The sequence below is a fragment of the Peromyscus leucopus genome, chromosome 10 (genome assembly GCF_004664715.2).
Source record: "Peromyscus leucopus breed LL Stock chromosome 10, UCI_PerLeu_2.1, whole genome shotgun sequence".
Taxonomy (NCBI): domain Eukaryota; kingdom Metazoa; phylum Chordata; class Mammalia; order Rodentia; family Cricetidae; genus Peromyscus; species Peromyscus leucopus.
The window spans coordinates 40547582-40564029 of NC_051071.1; the positions used below are offsets into that span (position 1 = coordinate 40547582).

The window sequence follows — 16448 nt, forward strand, 5'->3', positions numbered from 1 at the left end:
TTAAAAATATTGATAGGAATCATCTCTTGCTAGTAATTTATTTTCCTCAAGTTTTAAATTTTTTCCTTATGCTTTTCTGTTTTTTTCTAAATTTTTGAGGATAAGTCCATATGCTGTTGATCATAAAAATAACCCCAAATATTGTGAGAACTATTTCTTTGAACCTTGATCATTCCCACCCATGAAACCAAGCAGCTGTTTTCCCCCTGGAGAATTGGTTCACTAACTCGGCTCTGATGGGTAGACCCTCTTCTAGGATCAAACACAGGCACCCATCCATCACCAGAGAGTAGGTATTTTTGCCACACTCTGAATTCCCCCAACCGCCAGGCCACTGACCGGGACTCCTGCCTTCAAGCAACAGCATTTTGTATCTCTGCGTCTCCCTCCTGCCCTGCACCAGGAAGGAAGCTGAGCCAACAGTCCCACCACAGCGGCCCGTGTGAGCCTGGAGAAGCTTCTACTTTGACTGGATATATTACACTGCCTGGCGTTATTCACATATGTGAAATGTGGCACTAAATACCTTTTGAATTTTCCCCATAAAAGACCAAATTCAGAGCATTCATGAAAACAATTTATAGTTTCATTATACACCCTGACACGAGCGCTTTGTCATTGTGGGCGCTCGCACAAAGCAGAGCAAGAACTGGCACTCCCCTACCATTTGAGCCAATGCTCTTTACGGACAAAAAGCATTACTCATATATAGTGCTTGCTCAGAACCGACTTTGTTAAGTTCAATTTCAAATAAATGAAAGGGGGAAAAAAGAGAGTCTTGCGCATTAGCACGTTTTTTTCCCCTTTAAAAAAAAAAAAGTAATTGCTTAGTTTCAAAAACAAAGGGGAAAGAAAAGGCGTTCTGAGGCAGATTTGAGTTCTGAGAAAGGACACTTCACCTTGGTGGAATTTTATTCCCCACAGTAATGAGGTTGGAATCCTGCCTTAAAATGCGCTAGGTTCTGAGACTCTGACATTGTCTGCGTGACGCAAGGTGGTCCTGTTGCCACAGTGATTTCTCAAGAGTCAAGTCCCCAACAAGTAAACATCAGAGGTGAGTGGCTTGAAACCCTGAACGGCGGTGTCCTGAGGGAGGCATTGAGGTTTCACAGGGGAAAGCATCATTCTATCACTTAACCCATCCGCCCTTGTCCTCGTCTTTCCCCAGTCAGCTGCCCCAGTTGCTGGGGCTTTGGGTGTCAGTGGTACCAAGACTCCATTTACGGGATTCATACCCGAGGCCCCAAAGATGTCCAGTGTCTTTGACTTCAGGGAAGAGAATCTCAATCGTATCAAGACATTTCAACAGTTAAGCTTGCCTAGCACACCTATCTCATGAAGGGGACGGCAAAGGCTACCACGTACTGAGAAAGCCGAAATTTAGGTTCCCTGACCTTGAGTGATCCAAGAGGAAAAGCATCTCTCTCCCAAGGCACAGTCCAAGTTGGAAGCTGTGAGAGGCAGTAGAAAAACTCCAGCTTCCGGCTCTGTGGAACCTGGTAGAAGCCAGACACAGAGGCCTTGATAAGCCAGGGTGGTCCAGAGTTTGAGACACTGAGTTCTGCAGGTTCACCCCAAGCGCATGACAGTTAAAGTTTCATCCTGAAGCAAGGCTCAGGAAACGTCAGAAACGTCTGCAGAGAGGGCAGAAAGAGCGGGATGATGGGGAGGAGCAGGAGTGCCAGGAAGGCTGGCCTGGCACTCATGAGCTCAGCACAGCTAAGGCTAGCCACATGGGAGCTAGCCCAACAGATCCAAAAACACTCCACAAGGCAGCACTAACTGGACACAGTGGTATACCAACGAGAAAAAAGAGGACATGAAGGCATGAACATGAGAAGGGGACATGTTGGGGGAAGGGGGTCTGGGGCTGACAGAGGAGTTGGGGTAGATGGGATTTTTATTACAAAAAGCATATATATAGTATACATATGCATCATACACATACCCATACATACACACATATATATTCAAAGAAAGCAGAGGCGGTCTGTACAGAAAATGAAGCCACACTGAGAAAAGGTTGGTCCTAGAAAGTGATCACTCAGCCGTACTTTCTTCTGCTGGCTGTAGTCTAGAGAACTGGTCGTCAAAAACTTTAGCCCAACACTATCTGTTTTTATCAGCAGGAAAAACCTTAGGCTGAAGCCTCACTTACAAAACAGCCCAAAGTGGATCTGAGTGCAGAGCTAACAGAGTGAAGATTTGTCTTCTTAGACAGCCACCTGCATCCACAGGCAACATCGAAGATCCAGGAACGAAATGTCAGCGCTTCTAAGATGCAAAGGTTTACTTGGTATGGGAAGACCCAGGGGACCCTGGAGTGTTTCAGTGGACAGGAGAGGCTGCACAGAAGCAGAGACGCATTCTTGTCCTCTTTTTCAGACTGCAGAAGTTCCTCCGGCCTTGATTTCCCCAGCATGATGGACTATGCCTTGAACTGCAATCTAGAATTGACACTTTCTTCCCTAAGCTGCCTTTGTGAGAGTATTTCATCACAGCAACAGAGAAGATAAGCCAGTGGCCTTGTCTGATTTTCCTGTCCTTTCTGTGCTATGACTTGGTCTAGAGCTGTGCTTGGTCTTAAAGAGTGGTTACTTTTAGCATCTCCTCTGTGACAGTAGTGACTTATCCAAAGCTGGCTAGTCAGAGCTAGTCAAACTGGATATTTGTCTCACTCCAAGTTCAAGGCTCTTTCTGGAGAGCAAATGACTTCAAGTTCTTGACAAGTAAGGGGAAAAAAAGAAAGACAGACCATGAATTCAGAATAATGCCTGAAGGTTTTGTTACGATAACAGCGGGCATATAATGATGATGATGTGAGAATATATTATTAACTACTAGTTACTCACTACTGTACCCTGGATAATACTAAAGGAGATAAAAAAACTTCCCACCAAGGGACCACACAGGATACAGTCATGGTAGAAGTCTCGGCAGAAGAAGCCAGCATGTCTGAGCTCCAGTCTTAGCATTACTACTTCCTAGCTCTGTGATCAGCCAGTTAACCACTCTGCACCCCAGCCTCCCTGCTTTTCAAATAAAGATGGAGACAGCACATTCCCAGGGTTGGCATTTTAAAAGTTAGCATTTGTGAAACATCTAACGCATTAACTGTAATCACAATGACTTCCACTCAGATGGCTTGGGGTGAGGCAAGTGGGGAAATCTTAGGAGTGAAGGTGTTCACTGGAGGAGGGATGATGCAGGTCCTGCAGGTCAGGGAGAGGGGCTCAGGGGTTTCTACAGGGTCAGAGGTTACTGTGACAGGCAACAGGAAACAAACAGAGCTCTAGTAGGGAAGCAAAGGTGTAGGCATGCTAAAGACACTGGAGTTGTATCATGAGTGGAAGGGGTGAAATTGGCTAGGGGGCTGTTTAGGGTGAAGGTAGAGAGGCAGATGAGGTCTAAGGGTGCAGATTTGGCTGAGCAATTCAGACTCTCTTCTCCCAAGAATGAGGAACCTGGGGTCTCTAACTAGAGGAAGATCATTCAGAATCTTTTCATGGGGAAAAATGCTATCCTGTCATCTGAGGGGGTAAATCATATTGGCCTGCACAGCATGGGCACAATTTGCCATGCAGCCCACAGTGGGAGGAAAAGACAATGGGGCTCAGGACACCAACATCGTTGCACTCTGCAGTGTGATCTGCCCAGCAGGCCTCCGGAGAACACTCTGGCTCGGCTATTTCTTAATGTGGTCTGTCTTCGCCTTGTCTAATACAACATGGTTAGACAGGGTGTTCCCCAGACAACCAGACACACGAGGAATTGGCCTCAGCCACAGAACCTGATATAGGGATCATATTGGTGGGTCATTGAGTCACGTGACTGCCCCCACCACACTACAAAGGCTGTGAGCAGGACAAACCCAGGAAAATGCTCCACTCTAGCCCCTTGGGTGGGGCCAGAGGATTCACCTTTATTCTCCTTATTCCTTTGCTATTGCTCTCTATTCAAGTAATAACTCTGTTGGCCAAGTTCACAGATGGAATAGGAACGGTGGATTTTTCAGCCTCTTTCCTATTTCAAAACAGTAGACACTCAATTTATTTTCAAGAAAGGAGAAGGAGCAAAGACATTGGTTGTTGAATATTTGCCGTGTGTCCAGTATTCCTAGAAGCAATAAGGACTTTTTTTTTATTGTAATAGTAACAGTAGCCACCACTATGGCAAGCTCACCATTTTCCATTCTATGCTGAGTGCTGTATTTGTTCCCCGTGGTTGGCCTCTGTAACAGGCAGTAAGATTAACCCCTTTTTTGGAATGGAAGATTCTGAGCCCAAAGAAGTCAATCATCTAACGATTGCAAAGGTAAGAAGAGGTGGTAGGGCTGCACTGTTACCTGTACTCAGAAATTCGGATACTCTGGTGGTCACAGAGATAGACACTCTAACATAGGAATGTACTAGAAGAATATTGGCACTTGTAGACTTGGCTAGTGAGAAGAGACTTAGATTAGGGGGAGGGGAGGTATGAAGGGAACTGTAGACACTGAGGGCAAGGCCCAGGGCATCCACCACCAGGTATCATTACAGGAGAGTTTGGGTCAGAAATTGCCAAAAGGGTGAGCTGAGCTCCAAGTGTTTGAATCTTTTCTGTCTGCAGGCTCTTGTCCACAGTCCTGTGGTAGACAGACTGGCCAATGACAATAGTCTCCCAATAAAGGAGCTCTGAGAAAGAGACATGAATACTGGGAATTGAGAAAATGGCCAACTCAGGGAAGATCCATTTTACTGACCATTTCTGAACATTGCTAAGGTTCTGGAACTTTCTCATGGCTCATGATTAAAGGCTGAAAAATGAATGATGGCTATTTGCCAGCCATCCCTTTTATTTTCATTGACCTCTGAGCTGCTATTGATCAGGTGCAGAAACATGTGTCACCCGATGACAGTTGTGGGCTGTTGGGACTGCTCCAGCTGCAGGTGGGCACACACCTACCAGCTGGAGAGAGGAAAATGCCATCCACCAAGTAGACCAGGCAATCCAGGAAAAGCGAATGGAATGAACTCCGTAAAATATGCCCCGTTTCTGGCATGTATACTAGATATCGTGAAATATTTTTATTATCCACTCAAAAATAGATTTCTTTTGAATTGCATTTCAATTACTTTTTTGAAGCTGAACTCGTAACTCATGTGTGATGTTAATTCACGCCCACAAGTGAAGGTAGTCGTACTCGTCACCTTAAGAACCCAATCCCACAGTTTGGGCTATTGAGTGGCTTTTATCTACCCATTTCCTGTTATCTGCAATAAAGCAAATCATAATTGCTACAAGGAAGACCATAATAATTAAACGACTATCTGACATACTACATTAGGATTTGGACAGCTTTACGACTGGCTAACTGCGGCCGAGAGAGGAGGTAGCTCGGTGTCAGGGGAGGATGTCTGCCAAGTGACCCTTTCCACCAAAGAGTGACTCTTGGTCCTTATGATTTTTAGTGAAGGAATCCAGCTGGTTTTCCTCCACCCTGCACAAGCATGCCTGCTACCCCAAGAAAGCCCCACAGACAGAGGATAGCACACAGAGCTGAGGGTCAAGAGCCAGGATAGTCCCCAAATTTGTTACCTGAAAACTCACTCTGCTTGGAGGTACTTTGTCCCCTAGAGCTGTAGTTTGGATGTTAAATGTCCCCCCAAGGACCCATGTGTTTCCTTTCTGGCTTAGCAATATTAGAAGGCTGTGGATCCTTTTAGAGGCAGGGCTTCGTGGGAGGTCTTGGGTCATGGAACATACAGTTGAATCGACGGTGTAGGGCAAGATGCTCTTCTCTCGAGTCCTGGCCATGAGGTGAGCAGCTTTGTTTAACCTACTCCCCACCATCATCATCCTAAAGCTGAAAAGCAATGCGGGCAACTGGCCATGGATGCAGTCTTTAAAATGCCAAGACCCTTCTCTCTTGAGAAGATATTTACTCTCTTGTTTATCTCTCTCTTGATAAGTATTTACCACAGTTACGGGAAGCTGACCACACCAGGTCACCCTCTCCTTTCCATTCTGCTGTTAGTGCCCTCTTTTCCCACTGCCCCATCTCCCTTCAGTCACCCCTCCTTCCTACCCAACAAGAAACACTGCGTAAACAGCACTCAACAATCAACACACCTTCTCCAGCTCCAGAAAGCCACCTCTTTCTTCTGAAACTTCTGTGTGGCTCTGCCCTGTGATGTCTGGGCAGACTCTTACCACAGCCTCTTCTGCATTCCCTACCTGCCCAGTCCACATCCTTTGAAAAGCCTAAATCAGGCCCTGCCACTCTTTTTTTTTTTTTTTCATTAATCATTCACTCATTTCATCTATTTAGAGAAAGAGAGATTGGGCACAGATCAGGGGACAATGTTCGGCTGCCTCCTTCTACCATGTAGGACCCAGGGATCACGCTAGATCATCAGTCTTTACAGCAAGCAACCTTACCCACAAAGCCATCTTGATGGCCCGCCTACCATTCCAAAAAAAGAAAGAAAAAAAAAAGAAAAGGAAGAAAAAAGAAAAAGAAGAAGAAACACTAAAATATAAAACAAAACAAAACTCTGAATGTTAAAGCTCCTCAGTATTTGGCTATAGCCTGCCTCTCACGTGACTGCAGCTGCTCTTTCACCTGCTTGACTTGCTAAAGCCTCCTGCCATTTCTCTCTCTCTCTCTCTCTCTCTCTCTCTCTCTCTCTCTCTCTCTCTCTCTCTCTCTCGTTTATCCAGTGCTGGGGAAAGTGTCCTGTCCCGAAAGCCTCTTAACCTCCCCGTGGAGGAAGAGTGGCCTCCTGGTGGCTGCACCGAACTCTGACTGCACCTCGATGAGAGATGAAGTGGGAACGGATGGGGTGTGTGCAAGCATGCGCACACCACGCATGCACATGCTGCAACACAGTGCCTGCCCAGCTGCCTAATCTAGGCCCCTGGCCTCTGCTACCAGGCCTTTCCCATACAGTATCGAATCCCCAAAGACAAGCACAGGCTCTAGCCTACAGTGAGAGCCCAGAACATACTAACGAATGGAAATGTAACTTCCGTCCCCAGTAAGTGAATGTACACATACATTGATATGCAGATGTATACATTTAGTGTTAATTTACATATTTTACTGAGACAGTCATCGATTTGATATTCTGCCAAAATCTCTAACATCTGTGTCCAACCCATGGCCCAAACATGGCTACAAATGCTGCCCAACACAAATCACAAACAAGGGATTTTGGGGAATTATTTTATAAGAATGTTTTGTAACACGATTGTTCTATTCTGGAAGGTGAACTTTGTAGATGACAGTTTCACACTGCAAGGTCAAGAGGCTACGTACTCGTGAAGATTTTCATGTCCCAGTTCTACAAGCAACAGTGTATCCATGGAGAGAATGTGGGCGAATTCCTTACAGTCATCACAACGGGATTAGCGTTTTGACCTTTTGGCCCTTAACACAGTCCCTTCCCCACGTCTGTCCTTCTGTCTGTCCTTCTAAGCCCTGCACATTTGCCAAATGGGCACCCAGGACTGTCCCTTAGAGAGACACATACACGTCCTTAACTTCTTAAAGACATGAGCTGGACATCCAGAGTAAAACACCATGCGGGGCAGCCACACTACCCTGCCTGTTACTGAAGTCTCTGCCTGTAGAATCCCAGCCTCCCCTGCGCCTCCCTCAAGCCTTAGGTCCAAGCCCGTCCTGCCCACCTACGCCCATCCTCCACGGGCGCACCTCCCAGCACGTGGGCCCTTTGCTATGTTGATGTTCGCCTCTCTAACTTCCAGCTAATGACCTAGCCATCCTAAACCGGTGGCTTAAGGATTCTAATGCCATCCTGGAAGACGACTATTTTTATGATCCATCTTCTTCAGACTCACCATCACATCCCCCCACCCCTCCCAGAGATACTTTCAACAGGCAAACTTTGATGATCTGAAAGCCCCCGGGACATGTGCTGGAATTTAAGTTAAGTGAGATTTCAGGTAATTGGAAAAGTTTATAACGTGAACCGCAATAGCTGGGAGGTATGTGAAATTCCCTGACAGTCTTGGTTAACTGAAGTGGTGAATAACGAGGTGTGCCTGCAGATCTGTCTCAATCCTTCTCTCCTTACCGCTTCCCTTCCCTCCCACCATCTCACCTCCACTCCCGCCCCCTCCTCCTCCTCCTTCCTTCGGGCCTGTAAGAGATGAGGAAGAATGCCAGGGAAGGAGACTGCCTATCCTTCTGCTGGCCGCAGTGAGCCAGGGCATCCCTCTTCCTTTGCTGAAGACAGCACATTTTTGTCAAACTCACTGCCTCCCCAGAGTGATGCTGCTGTCACCAGTGTGAGGATAATCCGACCTTGCCTGGAGCCAAGACGCTGCCTGCCAGTGGAGTGTGTGACTCCAGTTGGTTAGGGAGATCAAATGTTCAGGAGGCGGCACTACCATCACGCAGGCAGCTGCGGAGGCTCTCCCAGTCCCATCCAGGTTGCTGAGGGAGTGGGCTCCTCGGGCACACTGGATTCAAGGACAGCCTGTGCACAGACCCTCATGGATCCATTTTCATACTATATTATGCAACAGTCACACACAGACTAGAAGAGGGAATTTTCTGGCCATCTCCACACGGGGAGAAAGATTCAGTTCAGCTCTTCAGGGTTGAGTGGCAGAACCCTTGGCACGTGTTAGTCAGGCTGACTTCAAAAGCTGGGAACCGACAGTGGCTCAGCTTCCCCTGGAATGGGAAAGAAATAATAAAAAAGCCCCTAGGCCAGGGATATCGGTGCATGCCTGTAGTTAGAGCACTCAGAAAGCTGAGCAGAATAGGATTTTGAGTAAGAGGCCAACTGGAGTCACAGAGAAAGACTGTACTTTTCCAGACAGGGTGGGAGGTCTGGGTTGTAGCTCAGCGGTAGAGTATCTGCCTAGCAAATGAATAAACAAACAAACAAACAAACAAACAAATACAGACATTTTTAATGAAGGCCCTATACTTCCACTGGCAGGACTAAAGTACCCCCTTTGAAAAATATCAGCTCCTAATTTCTTAGGCCTTCTCCCAACAGGGCAAGCCAAAGGGGACCCAAGGCTATTCTCTACCTTGAGAGGAAGCTCCCACTTCCTCCGAAAGCTGAAACACAGCCTCTTCAGGACTCACTCTGCCCCCCAAGCAGCTGCTGACAAAGAGAACCCAGGAGGAACCAACATCAAGGCATCATCTGTGGCTGCCAAGTTGGATTTGGGGTTTGGGAAACACCGTGTGGATTTCATGGCCATCACCCACCCGGGAAACACAAGGAGCTGCTCTCCAACCCAGTACTTGGAGGTTTTTCCCTCCTACACATAATACATATGGTCATCATCACTCTGGAGCCTGGTACCCACATATGACACAGTTCTTTGCATCCAGCATTGATCAACATCTCCATCCCAAAGGAGATTGGGTTACTATCCCCTTTACAGAGGGAGCGGGGGAGGTCTGCAAGGGGTTTGCTCTTAAGGAACCCAAAACACCAGCAAATCATTACAGTTTGTCCAAAGCAAAAGTGGGGTTTGAATGCAGGCCTGGCCCGCGGCTCTTGGGCCACACTACTCTACCTCACTCACAGGAGGGTGGCAAGGATTCTATATAACAGTTCACCTAAATTGAAACTCTAACACCACCAACCATTTTCTTTTGATAGTGCTGGAGATCCAGCTGCCGACTTCCATGTGCTAAACAGGCAAAGGGTACTTCAGCACCTGAGCCACATCCACGACTCCCAATGATACATATTCTATCATCACAGTAATCAAGAGAATTGTGTCTGGACCGCCAAAAGAAAGCCCAGTCTCTCTCCTTGGGTCTGACAGCAGGCTTCACCTTTCTGCATCTCCTGCTGGGCTGAGCAGTCCCACAAGTGGACCAGAGAGCTGGAGACAGAGCCTGCGTGGGAACAGCCTCTGCCTCCATCCGCTCATATTGGCGCCAGGTGCATATCCTCTAAAGCAAGGAGGTGCTCCATCCCAGTCCGCCCCACACACGGGCATCCGCAGCCTCGAGATCCTTCAAATCAACCATGCAAATCCTTACCGCTTTAATTACCCAAGTAAGTAGAGCTCTTTCCACCATCTGCCAGGATTCCAACCAATCGTGATCATTACAGTCGTTTTCTCTGGATGAGAACCTCATAGACATCCCTAAAGGGCCACTTGGGCCCTGAATTTCCGCCTGCAGGATGAAGGTGTCCCCAGCCGCAGCCTGAGGCGGGGAGCTGTTTGCTCCCTCACTCTGCTCCCCGCTCATCTCTTCCAGAGCATTGCTAATTTGCTCTCCCGCTTCATCCTCGCCCGTACTTATTTTCTTTCCACCATCTCCAGGCATGACTGATTAGGGAGAAATTTTCCTCAACAAGAGCTGTCAGTTCAGAACCAGCCCACAGCAAAAATTCAGGTGGAGACTCATTCCGGGATGCCGGGAGGGGGGTTCGAACCACTGGAGTTTTCTGAGAGCAAGCTGAAGTGTAAAGACTTGTTAAGGAGGGTTCTTCACCACCCAGATCTATTTCTCTGCCCATCAACCATGCACTTGGGTCCCCGTCGGTGGCCTGAGACTATGACTTTTCAGAGATGAAAAATCTTCACTGGATACAGATCACCAGTGGAACTCAAACCAACTGCGGGCACAGTTTTGTTTCCCTCCACAGTCTGTTTGTCCCCACCTCTTCGGCCACTGCCATTAATCAAAATAGCATGTAAATGTCAATAAGGTGTGCTGTTTTTACCTGCAAGGATAGTCTGGAGGCCTGACGCTTAACAAAAGCATTCCTGACGACACACTCAGATGGCACCGAGGCAGGTAACAACAACGTTTACATATTTCTCTATCAGTAAAGGAATTCAATGTCCTCAGGATCAGCACACATAGAAATATCAAATGGACTGCTGATTCAATGGCCAGCCTGACCATTTATGTCTAAAGGAGATTAAATGCAGAGGTGGGGAGACCCCGGTGGACGCAGCAGTGGTAAATGTAACAAGCAAGGCCCTGGGCTTGGGGGTCATATGCAAGGTCTGTCTCTTGCTGATCCTAAGGCCTTCCATCTATAAAATGGGGACCATGATTGCAGCAGCTTCATACAGCTGTGAGAGGTTAGAGAGACCATGAAAGAAGTGGCTGTTCAGTCTGGTACTCTCACATCTGCCCATTCACTAAGAGGCGGTCTTCTCCTTCCCTCCTCCTGTCTTGCCGTTGTCCTCCTCTTTCTATTCCAAAGGACGTATTTCATTTTTATTTGTCTTTATATGTATGTGTCTGCCTATGTGTATGCAGGCGCTCTCAGGGACCAGAAGAGGGTGGGTCCTCTAAAGCTGGGGTTACAGGCTGTTTGTGAGGCACCAGTATGGGTGCTGAGAACAGACCCCCAGTCCTCAGGAAGAGCAGCAAGTGCTCTTCACAGCTGAGCCACCTTTGCAAGGCCAACAGTGACTAGTTATCGGTACTGGTCGATGTCCGCATTGTGGCAAGGTACTAAGACTAAATTGTTTCAAACTGTTACAGCCCTAGCAGACAGGGCTCTGGGAGCTGTACTCACCGGCACTCATGTGGCCCTCACAATGAAGCCCTATGAAGTAGATACTGTGATTGGCCCATAAATGTGCAAAGTAGCAGATTAACGAGATGGAAGCAGAGCTGTTCTCTAGAATTTCCTGGACAATTCTTAAAGGGAGTGGAACTCCTCTTCATCTCCTCCTCTTCCTTGCAGCACACTGGCCCATCGAATGGACAGCCTGCGAACCACCACACCACTGCTAACCTGTCCTTAAGGGACAAAGGCAGTATTCCTCACTTACGCAGGGCGACAGCATGCCCAGGTGACTGACATTGAAGAGATCTGGCACCCCGGGTGGGAGCATAACGTGTGTAGTCTAGTTCCTGCTAAGACTCTGTGTCACCACTGACAGCTGACAATGGCTGTCCATGACACAAAAGCTGTGAGTCCTCTAGTGGAGTGTTAAAAGGGTTTGAATGCAAGATCATTCCCCTCCTGGTATCATAATGCAAAAGGCGAAGAGATGGCCCAGCAGTTAAAAGGGCTTCCTGCTCTTCCAGAAGACTCGGGTTTAGTTCCCAGCACCCACACTGGACAGCTCAACCATCTGCAACTCCAGCTCCAGGGGATCTGACACCCTCTTCTGGCCTCTGCAAACGCAAGAGACATACACAGAGAGACACCCAAACATACACATAAAGAAAAATAAAATAAATGAAAAGCATCCTTTCTAAACTCAAGAACTCAGCATAGTGGGGTGGCTGGCTCACTTGCTCACTTTCATTGGTGTATTTATTCACACGTTTCCTGAGGCTCTGGCAGAGTGGGAAACACAAGCTTCAGAATCAAAAAGCCTGGGGGGTTCAAATCCCGGCTCCTGCAATAATGCACACATTCTCTTCTGTTCACTCACCTCTCAGTTGTTGACAACATTGATGACAGTCATATGCAGACGGTAACTGCAGCTATCTTGAATGACAACCATGAGGAATGAGTGACAGTCCATAGGAGATGCATATACCACCATGGATACCTCCTCTCTTTCAGAAACGCATTTCATGTTTTAAAAGAACTTTTATCCATTTGTTCATTTTAAAATTATTTTATGTGTAAAAAATGTTTAGCCTACTTGTATGTCTGTGCACGATTTGTATGCCTGGTACTCACGGAAGCCAGAAAAGGCCACTGGATCCCCCTGAACTAGAGTTAGAGATGGTTGTGAGCCACCATATATGTATTGGAAATTGAGCCCAGATCCTCTGGAAAAGCAGCAAGTACTCTTAACCCCTGAGCCATCTTTTCAGCTCCTTCTAGAAATTTCTAAGAAAAAGTTAAAAATTGGGATGAGCAAGCATCCTAGACTTTGCTGTGTCCTGTCAACACCAACATGTAATCACTGTGCTAGGGTATCAGATGCCCTTTCACACACAGGCAAGGACTGGCACCAGAATGTTCCACAGAACCAGGGGTGCTTAAGGAATGATCCATGGAAGCCAGAAGCCAATGCCCTGCTTCTCCCCAACCCCCTAAAAAATCACACAGAGAGATCGCACCTCACTGCCCCTGAAGCCTGTTCCAGAGCTCCTGATGGCAAATGCCTGACCTCTCTGACAATGAGAAACAATGCAATGCTTCTAAAACATATGCCTAACATCTAACAAATGTATGGTTTTATCAATACCATAGAATCCTGTCCTACCATTGTGAGTGCTGGAGATGATGAGTGATGGGTGAGCGACATGGAATGATCTGATAGTTAGCACTCAGTAGGAAAAAGAACGAGAAATCAAAATACCATATGGTGACAAAAAGCAGAATAATGGTGACCTCGGCGAGGTGTGGAAGAGAGAAATATGTTGAGTAAGAAGCGCATACAGAATCTGTTGGAGAGCTTGGAATATTCTGGATTTTTATCTAAGTATGGCTGCCAGAACATAGTCCAAGAATGGAGTCAGTGAACATTCTGAATGCTTGTGAGACAACTCCAAGAAAACAAGACAAGAGTCCTGTGACTTCAGTTTCTTCAAAACACAGAACTGTTCTTGGAATGTGTTCTCATGCTCCTCCCAGGTGGAGTGGATGGGAGTGAGTTGACTTCAGGTGTTGTTATTCATATGCCTTATGGGAAAACATGTTTTTGCCAGTGTGGCTTGTCTTTGTGACTGTATGCTTTACTCAGGTGACTCTTCTCAGCCCTCAGAGTATAAATTGCCTGATGCTCTGAATGAAGTTGGATGTTGCATGAGTCTTTAGTCTGCCTCATTTTTAGGCCCTGCTCTCCCAGGTTCACACTGCCAACTAGAGCAGTAAACACGTGGCCATGTGGATGCATACTTATGTAAAAAAAATTCACAGATCTTTCCACATACAATGTGTGCTTTCATTCCCTGCATGTTAGTCTCTATATAGATACAAAGATAAAACAGCATGTACTACAAGCTCATTTTGTAGAAATAATAACATGAAAAATGAGAGATCACACTTATATGTTAATAGCAGTTAGGCCTGGGTAGATTATAGATATTTTTCTCTCCTTAAACACATCCATATTTTTGTAAATTTGAAGCTTACAGAGAATTTATATTACTCAATATTAAAGTCAAAACCCATCATTACCTAAGATATTTATCATGCCTATATAATAGCTTTAGCCGTTACTTTTCTTCCCAAGTCCTTTCCGATTCAAAAATCTAGGCCACCATGGCCAAGCCTTCTCTGTTGCCTGAGGACACTCTACATGGCCAGGGAGAGACAAGTCCAGGGTAGGGAAGTAAACCCTGAGAATTATTAGGTCATCTGGTATACCTGCTTCCAGCCTGCACCAGTAGAGAAGGTGTTCTGATGCCCCCTTTAGGATGCAGTCATAACTACAGGGCTCTGAACCCATTGTTGCTGTTGCTAGCCTATGTGGAGCCCAGGTTTGAGCCAAACCCCAGAGTCTTGCTTTTTAATTCAATGTTTGGGATGTTGGCTGAGTGAGATGGGAGCCAACATGAGGAAAGATAGTTTCCAGAGGTCTAAAAGTAAGAAGAGAGGAGCCTGAACACAAGGAGCCTGAACCCCTTGTTTCATGGGAAACATGTGATTTGAAATGAACATAAAGCTCCCTGCTCTCAGTTCTTGCTGAGTAGCCACAAATAAGGGCTCTGAACTTCTAGGTACTCCATAAACACTTGGAATCCCCATTTCTTTCTCTGTAAAGCACTACCTGCCCAGTCTAACCATCAATGTGGTGGTGGGGAGAATGTCCTTTTGGATTGTGCACTCTGATTTTTGGCAAAGTACCTAGGACACAGTTAACACCTTGAGGCGTGAAGAATTATTTTATTAACATTTTGCATTATGAGAAGATGACCACAGTGACCAAAGACATTGTGTGACTGGGGCTAAAGAGACATCTCAGGAGTTAGGAGCACTTGCTGTTCTTCTAGAGGATCCAAGTTCAATCCCCAGCATTCATATCAGGTGACTCATAACCATCTGCAACTCCAGCTCCAGGGAGGGGATCTGACACCCTCTTCTAGCCTCCACAGGCTTGTGTGTGTGTGTGTGTGTGTGCGCGCGCGCGCGCGCGCGTGCACTCAAATGGAAAACAAAAAATAAAATAAATCTTTTTTTAAAAAGAAATTGTGGAACTTCATTGCAGAAGAGTCAAGCCTAGGTGGCAAATGATCTTTGGAGCAAGCTAATTCCAGGCAAGAGCAGAAGAAAAGCCTGGTGAGCACTCACGGGCAGGTCAGATCCCATTATAGAAATAGCTCTTTATAACGAAATGATTTCCCACCCACAGCCTCTGCCTGCCTTTTCCTAGCAATATCTCTGATACAGAAAATTCCAGCATGGAAAGAATGAGGGGAAAGAAATTGGGAGGAAGCAAGTGAGTTATAGTAAACTCATAAATCCTGGGAGCTTATCAAAAGGTGCCTTGACTTGCCACCTCTGAGAGATCATGATCTGTACTTTGAAAGTCAGAAGCTCTGTGGCAAGAAAATTGATAGAAAGAGACTTTGAGGGGAAAAAAACAGATGATCATGTTGTTCTCATAAAAAAAAAATATATGATACCCTTAGTTTGATTCAGTAGTCTTTCAATTCAAATGTTAACGACAAACCATTGAGATTGTCATCTCTTCTGAACTTGTTCACTGCTGGGGGAGGGGGTGGGGGGGAGTGCACCTCGGGAGGCCCAGTGGAGATTCAATGATGAATCAGGCTTGTCTTGCCTACAGCAACTCCAGACTGAAGACAAGGCAAGAACAATCCCAGCCCAGGCCGCCACAGGGATATTTGACCAGAGTGAGTTTGGCTATACAGATGCTGTGAGATGTCAGGCAGGAAGACAACTTTAGCGGTGGCCCAAGGCACTGATGGCTGAGCCTTGAAATGCAAGTAAGGGAAAGGAGGTGTGCAAGAGTTCTGGGCAGAAGGCAGAGCCTATGGAAAGGTTGGGTGTGCGGAACCAGTCTTCATATAGAACCGGAAGTGGTTCTGCTTGCCAGGAGTGCTAGACGTATGGAAAGAGAAACACAATATAGAGTTGGTCCATTTGATCTGGATGAAAGTAAAAATGTCTTAACTGACAGCAAAGTCTGGGCCCAAGTGAGAGCCAGTAGTTGCCGTGGAGGCTCTTCGAGCTAGGAAAAGTTATGCTCAGACTGCTAATTCTGGCACTTGAGCTGGCAGTCATGGCTGGGACAGAAAGGTGGCAGATACTGGGTGCAGGAAGGGTGATAGCATGTCTAACACAATCCCGGAAGAGGTTACTGTTAGTTTTCTGTGAGCACATGCTGTGTCTTTTTCCTACGCACTAAACTTGACTTTATTCATCGAAGCTGGAAATCAGAGCAGTCGACAGATGTTCTCAAGACCAGGTGGGGTTTGGGTGGAGAGGGGCAGAACAGTGTGGGCCTGAGATGAGATGATGCTCAGGGACAATGAAGGGGGTGCAAAGCTGGAAGTCAGGGGGTTC

General features: G+C 46.6%; 1 protein-coding gene across 3 annotated transcripts in view; it reads right to left on the bottom strand.

The window, feature by feature from the left end:
• The window catches only part of Ccdc149 (coiled-coil domain containing 149), a 92255-nt gene that overhangs the window by 61927 nt on the left and 13880 nt on the right, over nucleotides 1-16448 (bottom strand). The gene's annotated exons all lie outside the window — the stretch shown is intronic.